This window comes from Macrobrachium rosenbergii, chromosome 56 (assembly GCF_040412425.1).
Source record: "Macrobrachium rosenbergii isolate ZJJX-2024 chromosome 56, ASM4041242v1, whole genome shotgun sequence".
Taxonomy (NCBI): domain Eukaryota; kingdom Metazoa; phylum Arthropoda; class Malacostraca; order Decapoda; family Palaemonidae; genus Macrobrachium; species Macrobrachium rosenbergii.
This window is the reverse complement of record NC_089796.1, coordinates 77,534,489-77,550,053: the sequence shown is the minus strand read 5'-3', so window position 1 is coordinate 77,550,053 and position 15,565 is coordinate 77,534,489. Positions and strand designations below refer to the sequence as shown.

Below are 15,565 nucleotides of genomic sequence, written 5' to 3'. Positions count from 1 at the left end.
TTGGGACATATGAGGTCATTCAGTGCTGAAATGGTAATTGACAGTAAGGAGGTTTGAAAGGTGTAACAGGAGGTAAACCTCACAGTTGCACTATGAAACGACTGTTAGAAGAGGGTGAAAAGTCAAGATGGAAGGGACTGTGAACGGAGGTACAGTAAAAGGAATGAAAGAGGTTGCAGCTAGGGGTCGAAGGGACGCTGCAAAGGCACTTAAGTAATGCCTACAGTGCACCACGTGAGGTGCACTGACGGCGCTATCCCAACCCCCTGCGAGAGATAGATTGTGGAGGTGGGGGTGGGGGGAATATACGTCTGAAGAAAGCCCTACAAATTAGACAGTAAGGAAAGGTCTGTCTAGAGAAGTCAGGCCCATGAATAACCAACAGGCAAACACACACACACACACACACACTGACAGGCTTTCTAAAACAGCAGCTGTCAAAAGGACGCGAGCGCTTCGATGCTTGTAAAGCACTCTTTCAGCTCTCCATCTCTGTCGCCCATTCATTTCTTCAGCCTATCTTGTGTTACTTATGTAGCTGAGAATAGTAAGACTAATAAAGTTATAAGTATTCAGTTATCATGTATTATTATTGTGATTATTATCATTACTATCTTCTTATTATTATTGGAGAAACAATCTAATAACAATAACGGGTAGAGATATTTAAAAATAAATCTCTACAGAGAGTTTTCGGGAATCTGTATTGAGTTATTTTTAAATAAATGTACCCATTCATAACTGTGGATTTGTTTCTCCATTTCAAGACTTATGCTACTGTGAGTATTTTTAAATAATTATTATTATTATATGCACGTTATATATATATATATATATATATATATATATATATATATATATATATATATATATATATATATATAGAGAGAGAGAGAGAGAGAGAGAGAGAGAGAGAGAGAGAGAGAGAGAGAGAGAGAGAGAATATTCATTCCCAATTCCTGTCGTTCTTGGTCATGACTCATTTCCCCAAAGAGTCCGATAACAAATAGATGGTCAAAGACCTCAAAGACCTCTGATATATCATATCGTAGGCAGAAAAAAAATTACTATCAATCACAATTTTATGATAACGGTATTTTCAAGCCTACATGAGTCATTTCTCCTTGAATATAACCTTTCGTTGGAAAGTGCGCTAGATGGTGTCTAAAGGTTTCTTTCGCCTTAAAAGAGTTATCGGATTTAGGTAAAAGTTATGCGCGAGTCAGCTTAGAGACTCGTAATCTTCAGGGCTCTCATAAAATTTTGCAATTGTTGGGGGGTGTTTAAATCTGATGGGGGCACTTCATGTTACACATTTTTTAAATAGTCTTCGACTAAGATTCTCGAATACATAGTTTTAAAAGGATTTTATTGACACTAACTTGAAAAAGGTCTCAGAACACTGCCTTGTGGCACCCCACTGACATTTTATCTCTGCACACACTTGCCACTTCCATTTTGTACTTGAAGCGTTCTACTTATTAATTCATTATAGAAAAGATCCATTAGCAACGCATGCACCCTGTCCATTTTATCCTTTGAAACAAGAAGTACCAAGTCATATGCATAATCTTACTTCACTTAGAAAAATGCCTTGAGGACAGATTATTGAGTGTTTGTCCAAGAATGCTAATCAGAGCATTATTTAATCATTACAGAAGTTTACACTGGAAGGAAGAAGAAATGTGGACAACAAGTAAAAGAATAATGAATAAGACAAATCTGCATAAGGTCATATGAACTATACGATGTATTAGTAATTATTTTTTTTTTACTTTTAAGAGATTCAGAAGCTTTAGAAGCACAGATGAGAAACGCATAAAAACACTATAGAGTATCCAACCGATATTATTATCCCTGAACCTTGCGACGCCAGTTTTAGCAACCATAAATCAATCATCAATTATCCCTTAACCTAACCTACGTTATTTTGGCGATTAACCCTTGCACAAGAAAAGCTTCGTTTTGCTTTTCCGAATTTAGAAACAACATTGCTACCCTAATGCTATTTTCCTTGCATTTTAATGCACTTTTTTTTATTCCTTTAAGAATCATAACATCAGTTTTTGACACCTTTAAGCATCTTATACGCCTTTTAAGCATCTTGCCATCAAGTTTTTTTCCTTTTTAAGCGCTTCATCCGCCAGTCTTTGACACCTACAAGCTTCGTTTCGTCAGGATTCTAATGCCTAAGAGAATTCCGCCGTCAAAGTGTGCACCAAATGGACGAGTTCTTTGTGTGTGTGTATTGGTGGCAAAACTGTTTTGGGGAGATTCATGCACAGGTGACACCTTACTGTAAATTACTTACTTCTCGATCGACTTCAATCCTGCATCAGATTAGTAACAATATGATACTAGTTATTATTATTATTATTATTATTATTATTATTATTATTATTATTATTATTATTATTATTATAATAGATTATTCAGTAATAAAAAGAATTATAAGTAAATATTCATATAAAAACAAGACTTTCGAACACCTGAAAGGAGCCAGGTGTCTGAGTCTTTGGTTCTTTTTTGAATATTTCAAGATTTTTATTACTCATTATTATTATTATTATTATTATTATTATTATTGGTATTATTATTATTAATTATTATTATTATTATCGACTTCAATCCTGCATCAGATTAGTAACAAAATGATAGAGATCCCATTATTATTATTAAAAATTATTAAAAATAAATTATTATTATTATTATTATTATTATTCAGAAAACGAAAAATAGATAAAAATGTGCTAAAATCCAAGAATAGTATGGTGTTTTGAAGGCAAAGGGGCAATAAAGGAAATACAAAATGAAGAGATCCCACTCACTTATTAAAAAAGAAAAAATAAATCAATAAATAAACAAATAGATAAAAATGTGCTAAAATCCAAGAATAGTATTTGGGAAGCAATGCACTGCACCTTCGCTGGAACTTCTGAAGTTCCAATTGCACGACATCTCCTGGGAGGCTGTTCCACAGTGCAACGGTGTGAGGAATAAAGGACCTCTGGAACTGAGAGGTTCCACAGTTGTTCAGCGAATCTGGTTGCTCTCGGCAGGAAAGGGGGATCAGGGATCAACTGTGAATGCTATGAAAACGAAATGTGCTCGTGAGACACCATATTTGATGTTAAGTGTAAAGGGTTACGGTATCAGAGCAATGACTCATATAGGCTTAAAAACATCCAGGTCACACTTTATATTTTTGTTATCTACGATACGATGCGATATCAAAACGTTCTTTGACCTTCTGCTGGTTGCCAAGCTCTGTCGGGGAAAATGAGCCGTGACCAAGGCATGATTCTGGAATCACAGTGATTTTAAAGGAAGTAGGATTGTTAAATTTTTCGAGAATTTAGAGTGTAATTGCTTAAGGTTCCCAAACTATAAAGCATAACGAATCTCTTGTTGAGAATGGTTTCCGCAAAAGTGGTCAAGAACTTTAAATGAGGCAGGTCAATCTACCCCAGAAATATGGAAGACCGAAACTCCTACACTCTGATCTTACAGGATAAAGCTTGAATGGGGAAAGGGCTGTAGATGAGCATTCACGATAAACAGGTATATAAGCTTAAAACTAGTAATCAATTTTTAAATGTTTAGACTAAGTGATTAACTGTGAAATAGACTGCATTCTTGGTAAATGACCCTAATCCGTTTAAGGTCAGTGTTGGTTATTTCTGTCTATTTCTCTGTTAATCAATCAATTTACCTTCATGATTAAATAGGAATTCTATGACTAAAATCAACCTTAGCTATTGCCTCGTATATCAAATTACTTTTACGGCCATACTGATTGATAGTTTGTGAATTATCTAGCACTACAAAAACTTTGTCGACAAGCATATCACGCCAGAATCATTCAGCGTCGTATTTTAAGAACAAATTCTCTCTCTCTCCGAATTAGTTTAGGGTCCACCCCTAACAACCAGGATTTGATCCCGGACAAGGAAATGATGATCTATGTAGGTTTCTCTAATATCCACAGTGAGTCTGCTGATCTAAGCAGTGAATGTAGTGATCATTGGTCAGCCGAATGCAGTGGCTAGCAACACACACACACACAGAGAGAGAGAGAGAGAGAGAGAGAGAGAGAGAGAGAGAGAGAGAGAGAGAGAGAGAGAGAGAGACTGTTCTGTTCCAATTTCAATCTCCTTAAGATCTGAGAATGTACACTTGAAAAGGGGAATCGAACAGATTCCCGAAAGCTCTCTGTAGAAATTTATGTTTAAATACATGTACTCATACACAACTGTGGATTTGTTTCTCCAATGTACACTTCCTTAGATTATTCAGCATCCAAAACAAATGATCTTCAGTGCGACTCCATTACAATACAAAAACAAGTAAGGAATGCGCCAAACTTCGGCGCAATCGAGTTTTCTGCACAGCCGCTACAGTGTATAATCAAGGCCACCCGAAAACAGATCGGTCTTTCGGTGATCTCGGTAAAATGCTGTATGAACCGCGGCCAATGAAACTTTAACCATGGCCCGGTGGTGGCTTATCCTAAATCGATGCCAGAAGCACGATTATTGCTAACTTTAACCTTAGATAAAATTGTTAAAAACAATTGTTAAAAACAACCAAGGTTAGAGGGCTGCAATTTGGGATGTTTGATGATTGGAGGGTGGATGATCAACATACCAATTCGCAGCCCTCTAGCCTCAGTAGTTTTTAAGATCTGAGGGCGGACAGAAAAAGCGCGGACGGACAGACAAAGCCGGCACAATAGTTTTCTTTTACGGGAAACTTAAATAGAGAGCGTGACATTCACAAGACCTGGTGATCTACAGATTTCACGAAACTCCCATCGTTTTCACGTCACCTGGTTCCACCAAGCGTATACGGACACTGCAGCAATGTCACAATTTCATCAAAATGGTGCTTTGAAAGACCTTTGGCAACATGGCTGGTTAAAGGCTTTGGGGTTTGATGTGATATAGAATGGAACCAGTTAACTTAATATTCTCTCTCTCTCTCTCTCTCTCTCTCTCTCTCTCTCTCTCTCTCTCCTTCCCACCAGGGGAAAAATTTATCAGGCCAACAGAGAAAATACCGCAGAACATACTAATTTTATGCTTTTGTTTATTTTCCAAACTTAGCTGGTGAATTTTCATACATAATGGTTATAAAAGTTATCTTTTTCAAACGTGATTATAATGCTTAAACAGCCTAATCGTAGAGGCAATAAATGCATTCTGCAATATGAACGAGTCTACTTCAAAACCGAAATATAAAATACTTATGCTCTCTGGATGTGTGCAGCTCAGGAAACGAAAAACAAACAAACAAACAATACAGAATCCAAATCCATTTCAAACTTTAACCAATTCATCTTGAGTCCATAGCCCACCCCTCTACAAAATGTAACTGAAATTCGTCCGTAACTTTTCAAAATAGCTTGAGGACAAGAAAGCAAACAAAATGACACGGCGAAGGCGAGAAATGTTTACAACAAACCGCAAACGTACTGCTAGACTTGTCCATTCATACGTTCACAAAATATGTAAATAAAATAATAAATGGCAGGAACAGTACTGGCAAACAAATGAAGATACGAATACTTGGCAGTAACAGTAATAACATAAACACATAAAAACAACATATTCAGTGCTTGCTTTACCTCGGCCGTGTATTGCAAGCAGAGATCCGTGTACGACTGATCTCGCATACCTTTCAGTGATTTTTGAAAGGAATGTAACAGACACGTGAGCGGACCTACTTCCTCTTTAATTCGGTCCAACTTAAATCGGCGATAACATGGTCTACGATTCAAAATAAAACCGTTTCCTAGTTCTGGCCACAATAGCAATAATACACACAATTCGCGTTCCAAGGAGGTTACACCAGTTGAGAGAAAAAGAATCTAAACTGATAACAAAGTGTATCAAATTACTTAAATAATAATAAGGCGAGATAGAGAGAAAGAGAGCTGACACTCAGGGTGAGGGAGTAACATGACTGGCTCTCTCTCTCTCTCTCTCTCTCTCTCTCTCTCTCTCTCTCTCTCTCTCTCTCTCTCTCTCTCATCGATTCAAGTTCTTGCTAGCTGTCGAATTCACCGAGGTCGCGCGGCAACATTACTCTAAAACGTCGTTTTTTTTTCTAACGACACGATTCTCAAACGATAGTTGTTTCAGGCAGTACAGTTGTTACTCTCCGACGGCGTTCTTCTCCTCCGATGTCCTCTTCCAGTTCTTCCCTTGAGAAAATAAGCAACACCCTCTCCCCACGACGTTTCTTATGAGATCTTCCTCCATCTGAATGACAGATAATGTCTTCATCAATTCGCTCCCGCAGACATGGGGCTATTACGGCTGCTTACGGGGGATTGAAAAGTACATGGCTCCGAGGTGTTGTGTAATCTGACAAACGAGATAATTCGAGTGACTCTCAACACAAATTCGTGATGATATTGTCTGTAGGTAACTTAACATAGTCATATTTGTGTGTGTGTGATATATATATATATATATATATATATATATATATATATATATATATATATATATATATATATATATATTCATATTCATATTGTACACTTTCTTCTGCCCCTATAATAAGCTATGAAGTGCCTCGCGCCCTCCCAAACCCTCACAAGAGCAAGATCCCTCGAGCACCCTGAAGAACGTGTGCTGGGTATGGCAGGAGATACAACAGGCTGCAGCCAAAAGACCTGGCTTTAGCGTGTTTCCTCTAAGGCTCACGCAGGTGTTATTAAAGGACCGTGGCTCATAGCAAGGCCTTTTCTGTGGACCGTGGTACATAGCAGGGTTGACGAACGCACTCAAGGTCACTGCGCGTCATTCTCTCTCTCTCTCTCTCTCTCTCTCTCTCTCTCTCTCTCTTCCTTTCAGACTGGAATCTCGTACTAATCGTAACTAGTCTCACACTTGAATTTCTTCTCTCACACATGACAAAAATGCGTACATGGAAGCGTACATTTCACGAAGCTTTTCTTTTGTTCTATCTTATCGATAGGAGATATCGAACTGCTATGAGGATCGCTATTTCTGCCGCCGCGTCTGGACTCAGAGAGGCAGCGTTCGCTGCGAATCCAATCCAATTGCGGCGGGAAGAACTCCGCGCTTTAAAACTCGACCTACCAACTCTGCTTTGGGCGGGAAATGTGCAGTACTTTCAAAATCAAGCAATCAGGGCCTGTATTGACGAGTGATACTTGGCACTCCACTTCATTACTTGATTATGTTTCGACGAGTAATGAATAGAGTTGTACTCTAATCAAGAATAGAATAGAATATAGAATTTAGGCCCAAGGCCAAGCACTGGGACATACAAGGTCATTCAGCGCTGAAAGGGAAAGTGAGAGTCAAGGAGGTTTGAAAGGTGTAAACAGGTGGAAAAACCTCGCAGTTGCACTATTAATCAACTGCTAGGAGAGAATGGAAAGTAAGATGGGAGAAAGAGAATAAGAGCGGAGGTACAATCAAATGAACGAAAGGGTTGCAGCTAAGAGCCTAAGGAAGGGACGCTGTAAAAAAACCCTAAGTAATGCCTACGTCTGACATGGAGAAACAAATCTACAGTCATGAAAAGGGGAATCGAGATTTAACTCTAAATACATGTGCCCATGCATATCTGTGGATTTCTTCTCCATTTCAAGCCTCACGCCGCTATGGGAATTTTTTAATGTCCGACACGTTACGTTTCGTTGATCTAACATCATTAATGACGTGTTATGGTTATTCCAAATGGGGTCGTGAAGACGACCAAGCAATACCATCGCGCTGCCCTTGATTGACTCAAATCTAACCGCATGGTGGTCTTGCAACCTTGCGTCGTAGTAGTATCAAGTTTATACAAAGTGAAAAAACGACAGTTTTGTATACCCCTATGACCTGACGACGCAGCTGCTCTCAATTGAGGAAAAATTTTGTCTCAAAAGGCTCGCCATTCAAAAGTCTGACGAGACAACCAGACGGACAAAGACTGAGATTCTTTGCATGTCCACTGCATGAGACAGTCAAAGTTCTATGAGAGTTTTGTGAGCCGCGATCAGTATTGCAATTATGCGACACGAAAACAAGTAAATTTTCACAATTTTGCTACTCTTGGCCTAAGAAAATATATTCTGATAAACATTCCATTACATATTTTTCATCAGAGAGGACGTGAAATCCACAGTAACGCTGAACTAAATTTTGCTCTACAGTAAAGCAAAGAAAAACTTGAAAGGTGATGCAAAGTTTGCTGGTAAGAAGCTAGAACACTAAAAAAAAAACTAGCCCGTGTGACATTGTATCCAGAACCGCAGGAGAAGACACGAAATAAGACAATTCTCATCTCATTCGACGGTGATTCACGCAGAAGAGTGGACTTTGCACACAACCCCCTTACCCCCTCCCACCCCGCCTAGACTCTCTCTCTCTCTCTCTCTCAAAAGGTTCTTCAGAGCAGAAGTCTCCAGTGACCTTTGTTCACATACCTAACTGTAATCATGTGGCAAAGTTAGGTTTAGTAGATTTCCATTAACTCGATGTTATCACTCAAGAAAAACAAGTTCGTGTTATCATTACGCATCTTTTTAAAAATGTAAGGAAAGGTTCGAAGTCCATCGTTATTTACTCATTCCTCGCAGTTGCACTATGAAGCAACTGTTAGGAGAGGGTGGAAAGTAAGATGGAAGGAAGAGAACATGAACGGAGGTACAGTAAAAGGAATGAAACGGGTTGCAGCTACGGGCCGTAGGGACGCAGCAAAGAACCTCAAGTAATGCCTACAGTGCACCAAGGAAAATTAGATATCGAGGAGGAATTCATTTTCGATCGAGGTTACCAACGTTTTGTCTTTACACAAATTCCATCCTCAGGGTGGTGTCTGTCAGTCAGTCACCCAGTAGGCCTAGTACACACTCTGGCCGAAATTTGTCTACCTTACGACCAGGGATCAGCCACATCAAATGATACAACCTAGCTATCGTTAGTCTACTTTGATATTGCCTAATAATGCTCGCCAGACATTCCAGACCTAAGCTCCACCATTCATAGGTCTATAGCCTACTATATTCTAGTCTTTACACTTGACAAATTTTCATGATACACACACACACGCATGCATATGCATAAGCGCATATATATATATATATATATATATATATATATATATATATATATATATATATATATATATATATATATATATATACATACATTATATAGCAAATTCAGTTTAAATGTGGTTACAATAAGCTAGTAAAAGTGAATATCACTTCTTGTCTAAACAGTAATTTAATATCTTGGATCACACACACACAAAAAAAGGTTTCTTTCCATCATTATACCGTCATTCCCGACTCTTCTACTTGATCAATCTTAGGAAAGAGAGAGAGAGAGTGAGTTTCCGCAAATAAATAAGAACGATACAGGAACCAAAGCAAAGATTTAGTCCAACTACTATTAAAAGGCCAGCAGGAAGGCTATTTTTCACATGCAGATTTCGATAAGATATCTCCGTGTAAAAACTGAAAGAATGATAAGGAAGAAAAAAAAAGAGAACGACAGATCAGCCTCTTAAAAGATAAAAAAAAAAAAAAACTAAGTTTCGGAGGGAAAAAAAAGGCAATTTAAATGAAAACGGTTAAGTTTTCATACTTATTTTCACTACCTGTAGTCTTTCTTTTACTATATGTTTGGTATTGAAGACAGGCCAATACATAATTACAATAAGCCGTTTCACCTGGGTAGTTCCCAAGAAAAAAAAGAGAGCAAAGATCACTTCAACTCTTTACAAGTAAACTGCTCAATCATAAATCAGATCCAAGAGCAGAATTCTTCCACACTAGCCACTTCACACACCTAAACAGCACTGTATCATCTGTAAAAATAAGCTATTCCGCACTCCATTCAAGACCCATCTTCTTACACCAGAACTTCTACACCCACATCTGCTGTCCATTCTCTAATATTCCTCGCATCACGCCATCCCCAAAGATGTTAAACAATCATGGAAATTGAACAACCCTTTGTTTCAGCCCATTTTTAACAGCAAACCAGTCACTCTCCTACCCTACAAACTTGACATCACTCGCAGCAATTTACACTCTATACCAAACATCTTCAACACCCTCCAGATGCCCGTTATCTATAACAAACCTTGTTTTGGCTCAGGTATGACACAGATTTTTCTGAAGATATACTTTAATAAAAAACAAACATCAGCCCTACCTCGACCAAAATGAATACAGCAGTCAAGTGTACAAATAGGCACATGCTAATACATAAGCTCCGTTCAGCTTCGTTAGCAAAAGAGGCATTTTCCCCCCAAAAAATCAAATAAATTTGTCCTTTGCGTGAAGAGCAATCAACTAAGCAGCATTCAGTTAATCTAAACACAGATAAAAACTTTTTGATAAATAAAATGAGGTCGAGAGCACATTCTCAACTATTTTTTAGTGTTGACATTCTGGGAATCATGAATTATGAAATTATGGATACGATTATTATGCTGCAAGTGCTTATGGCGTTGTCATACACGAGTTTATAAATATATGCATATATAAATATATACATTTATATATATTTATAAATATATATGTACATGTATATATTCGTGTATGATGTCGCCTAAGCAATTACAGCGCAATAGTTCTCTTAATGTATATATGTATACATATATACATCAACATGTATGTGAATATATACAAAAAATATATATAAAGCAAGCATGGGCTGACTTACAAATATGAAAAAGCATCTAACTTGCGGCCTTTGAAATCACGAAAATGAAAGCGTACTCCAGCAATAAACAAAATAGTCTTTTCTTAGCACACCCACGGAGAACAACTTTTGAACTACTGCATAGTAGTTTACAAAAGTACTACGTAATTACTTCAACTGTAGTTCCATGCAGTATCAAAAGGTGCGCTATGATGACGAATAACAACATAATGCATTTCTACTAACTGGCATTTGACTATATCAATTACGTACTCACAAAGAACAATTTCTTTCCCCTAGGGTTGAACAACGCTGATATGATTCCGTTTCTAATACGAAGGTGAACACGAGGATGAAAAGTAGTACTACGATCGTAGTGAAGTTTTTTTTTTTTTGCCCCCAGGTCACACAATGACCTTGTCAAAGGCTTCAACAGATTTAGCAGGAGGGGTAGGTGAACCCTATCACTTTCCATCCAAACATTATTTTCACCGTAAACGAGTAAGTGAAATACTAAGAGCAACGAGAATTTTGAAGAGGAGTACATTATTATTAACAATAAATATTCTTGCATTCTTTACGTTAAAATCTATGTAAGTTACACAACCCCTGGCTGGGTTTGACTATACCAGGTAGGTAATTCGCTTATGTCAACAAAAGCATCAATGGGATCCGGATCTTGAGACAAGATTCGGTTTAGACATCGAACAGTCAGATACTCAAAGGCACAATCATTATTTGTTCCTGTTTCGACCAAATGCAATATAAAACAAAAGAGTAACCAAACAACGACTGGACTGTTGACCGCATACCTCCGTCAACGAGAAAAAAACTGGATCCACATAAATTCCTCATGCAATAACGACATAAAATACCCTGTGTGGACAAACTCATATATTTTCACTTATGTAACTTGACCCGCGGCAATCTTAATAGTAATGAAGAACCCGATTGCTACCTTGTTTTTAAAACAAACCCTGCATTTCACTGCACATACAGTATGAATTACTTTCATTTCTACCTTAATATCGTTACTAAACTCTACTTCATATTCAAAGTATCCCAAATTTAGAATAACCTTTAAGAAATGTCCCCGTATAATCGAGTCGTTACAAAAACTAAGAAACCAAATATGGTTAGACCGTGGTGCTCCGACACTTAGGAGTCGGCTGGAGTGAAAGTGTTATTCGTTAACTCTTCAGAGCGATGATGTAAAGGAAATCCCAAACCCAACACCTCCTAAACCTCAGACTCTCTCTCTCAGCTCGCAGCGATGATTAAAAAAGAACTGACAGCAGCATCTTCCAAGGCATTCGTCATACTGGCAAACTAGCCTCCGGAAAGCTTGATTAGTTTGAGCGAGATGGCAACTACACTTCGACAGCAAGTGCTGCCTGGAAAGCTGAACACTATATGCAACAGAGAAAGTGAACATTGATGCACTATTTCTCATAAGATATATCATTTAGCTCTTACTATTTGCAATTACTTCCAGTGGAAACGTACACATTTGGCAAAACAGAAGCCATGGGGCGGAGTTTCTCATGAGACTGGCCTTTGACGTAAGCAACATGAATGTCTTGCACGAATCCTTTAAAATGACATATAAGGAAACGGCAAATATATTTGTTCTAATATTTACTGTTTCGACACAACTTGCTGCTAACTCAGTCTTATACCCAGGCTCTTGGAGTAATGAAAACAGAAGCATGAGACTAAATCTGGGACACTGAAGATGAAACTGCCTGCATACCAAGTTGCAAGTCATGACTACAGAAAGTACTTTTAAGAAAGTTCAGCACATGCTGTTACGTAAGAATGCACGTTCTTCTCTTAGACACCTGCCTTTAACAGTCGCAGACAGACATATGTGATGCTTAACTAAACCACAGCTGTGCCCTGTGATTCTATAACTAACCAAGCTCGAACGTAACTTAGCTGAAAGTCACACAGCATTTCTTAGCGATAATGGTTCCATGGTATTAGGAAGAACTCATATTTCCATGGTATTATGCCTTTTCCAATAAAATACTGTTACGGTGACTTTCAGAACCTGGTACGGTTGAAGTAAACAAAAACAAAACAAAAATACAAATACGCAATACTAAACTGCTGCACCTGTCAACAGTTACGTTTAAAAGCACCTTCACAAATTCTTTCGACGCTCTCATTCACTCAGAATTTTCCCTTCTGCCAATAAGACCTAGCCTGGTAAGCCAGCTGTTTGGTTATACTTTAGCCGGTTAACATTCTTTCTCGCTAGCAATCACATTTGGTCCACAACTTCTGATGTCCATCTTAAAATCGAACAAACTTCTGGGACAACAGCCCTCACCCCCAACGCCTCATCCCCAAAAACAAAATTTCATTATATTCCACAAGCGACTTCTTGGTATATTTTGTAAGCAGACTGACAAACACGCAAAAAATGCGAGACTTCTAAACAATTCTTTTGGTGTGGTAATCCTTTCCTTCCTAATATTGTTCATTCCTCTTTCCTATGCTTTTCGAACAGGCTCACTGGTCTTTAGTTTTACCTACGTTAAGAGTTGCCGGCATATATATATATATATATATATATATATATATATATATATATATATATATATATATATATATATATATACACACATGCAGTCAATAAAAAATCAGTCCAAGTCTCTTTGCACACGTGTCATGACTGGAATACGTTACCTAACTTTTATGTACCTCCAACCCAGTGGCGAACTTTGTTTCTATAAGAGAAAATTGCACAGCGCTATCTCCAACATTATGCGCGAAGAATCTTCATAATGACAGACTAAGCAAAAAAAAAATAAATTTTGTTAACTAATGTAGAGAGAGAGAGAGAGAGAGAGAGAGAGAGAGAGAGAGAGAGAGAGAGAGAGAGAGAGAGAGAGAGAGAGTCTTCCGTTGTTCCGGTTCACGAAATCCAAATTGTTGATATGAGTAATGTAGTATTTACCGTCTGTTGATATTTTGTGCATCATTAAATTTATAGACCTTAACGTTCACCTACAGTATTCTGAAACAACGTGGCACAACGCCTGAGATACAAGTTGAAACAAAGTCAGAAATATATGAAATTTAAATGACATTCAGCAATGCCTCACCTTTGACCGATTATGCGTGTGTATTTTTACTGGCATGTTACTTTCGAAGGTGTTATACTGTGTTAAAAAACCTAACATTAAATGTCATTCTAGTGTCCTTCAAGACCAAAAGAGGTTACATCAACTGTTACTAAACACGGCATCCATTTTGCACATAAACGTAACTCACGGTCGAAACGACCAGAACTCAACTGTGCAACATCACTCTCGACAAACTCAATATCCAAAGAATACCTTTGGATACTGGACAAACTATGCTATTAAATACGGGTTCGAAGCCATGGTAGGGCTTAAATCTCAGTTGGAGGTGTTTTTCTAACACCTGACAACAATTAAGAGCAGCTTCTGGCAGAGGCCCATGCTGGGCTTGACGGACGCTTAATCTAACCCAACCAACCTAGGCCTATGTCCAGCACAGGTTGACTTCTGAAAGTCAATTTCCGAGTTTGTTAATGGTAGGCCTGGTTAATTTCAACGCAACGTAGTTTAGATCTATTGCTGATTAAGGGTTACTGTTGCGTTTGAACCTATGTCACAATATCTGTTATGACTTTGCCGAGTGTAGGGAATCAATAGTACTTCACACTGCCATCCAAGTCTTAATTTTTCTCATATTTGTTCTCATTCGTCTAATAACATCCGATTAATTATCTTCTCTGTTATATAGCTACAGTTCTGTTTGGAACTTTTTTCCCCCATGGGCATATGACCATTGATACTGTGGAAGATTTGGCCTATTTTGTAATTTGTTTGCCTTTTCGGATTCCATATGTTTTCACATTTTGAATGTCATGCGGTTAATATTTTCTCTCGCGTGACATAGGTCTAGTCTTTATTTCTCAGTACTGAATGTTTTAAAACCATTCACTAAACATATTGTTGATTCTCAATGCTCGGAGCTGAGTCCTATTAAGGAAAAACATGACACCTAAAACGGTGAATCCCAACACTATTCCAGTTTGACCTCTCTCTTTCTGGGTATTTTATTATATCAGTTGCCAATACATGATATAAAAGAGCTGTTCATTCTCGTTATTTTGAACCTCATAAACACTATGTGCAAATGATAAAAAATTAATCAAATTACGACAATACCGCCCCCATACCAGTCAATACCCCTGGGTCACGTTAGGTTGGTATTTTTCGGGTCTTTTCGTGCCCTACCATTTCCCAGCCATTTTTGCATGAAAACCCCAAAATGGTTTTTCATGCAAAAATGACTGGCTGGAGTCTTACCGGCAACTTATAAATAAAATTTTACCTCTTTCTGTAAACAAAACAGCATGGCAGGTTTTAAAGCTAAAATGCAAAATAAAAACTTTTGTTTATTTAAAATCCACAGGTCTAACCTAGGTAGGTAAACATATATCTGCATTAAATTTTATATATAAGAATTATCTGGACTTACGATCTTTTTCCAGTCACGTCCACCCGACACGCTGAAGGAGCACAGCCCACTTTCAAAAGTTCCGATGCGTTTAAACCCACTGGATAACCCTAACTGAACTTTCTTCTTTTGTATGGAAGAAAGTTTCTAGGTTGTCGTACCGCACGGCGAAAGAGAAAGTTACCTGATCTCGCCAGACTTCATTTTACCGTTTACGACGGCTTGTGAAGACAGAATTCATCAGGTTAAGATGATTATGAATGTGTGTCGCAAATCTGAGACGAATAGCGGTCGAAAAATTCGCCGGCGAGTTAGTTTCGTACGTTTGGCAGCCCTGATAGCTCGCGCACTCGTAACGAGATCATCATGTTTTGATTCCAGAA

The 15,565-nt window shown here is 38.0% G+C and overlaps 1 pseudogene; it reads right to left on the bottom strand.

Annotated features, from left to right (window-relative positions):
- The window catches only part of LOC136836385 (gastric triacylglycerol lipase-like), a 53,119-nt pseudogene extending 37,794 nt beyond the window's left edge, over positions 1–15,325 (bottom strand).
- Between the last annotated feature and the right edge of the window lie 240 nt (positions 15,326–15,565).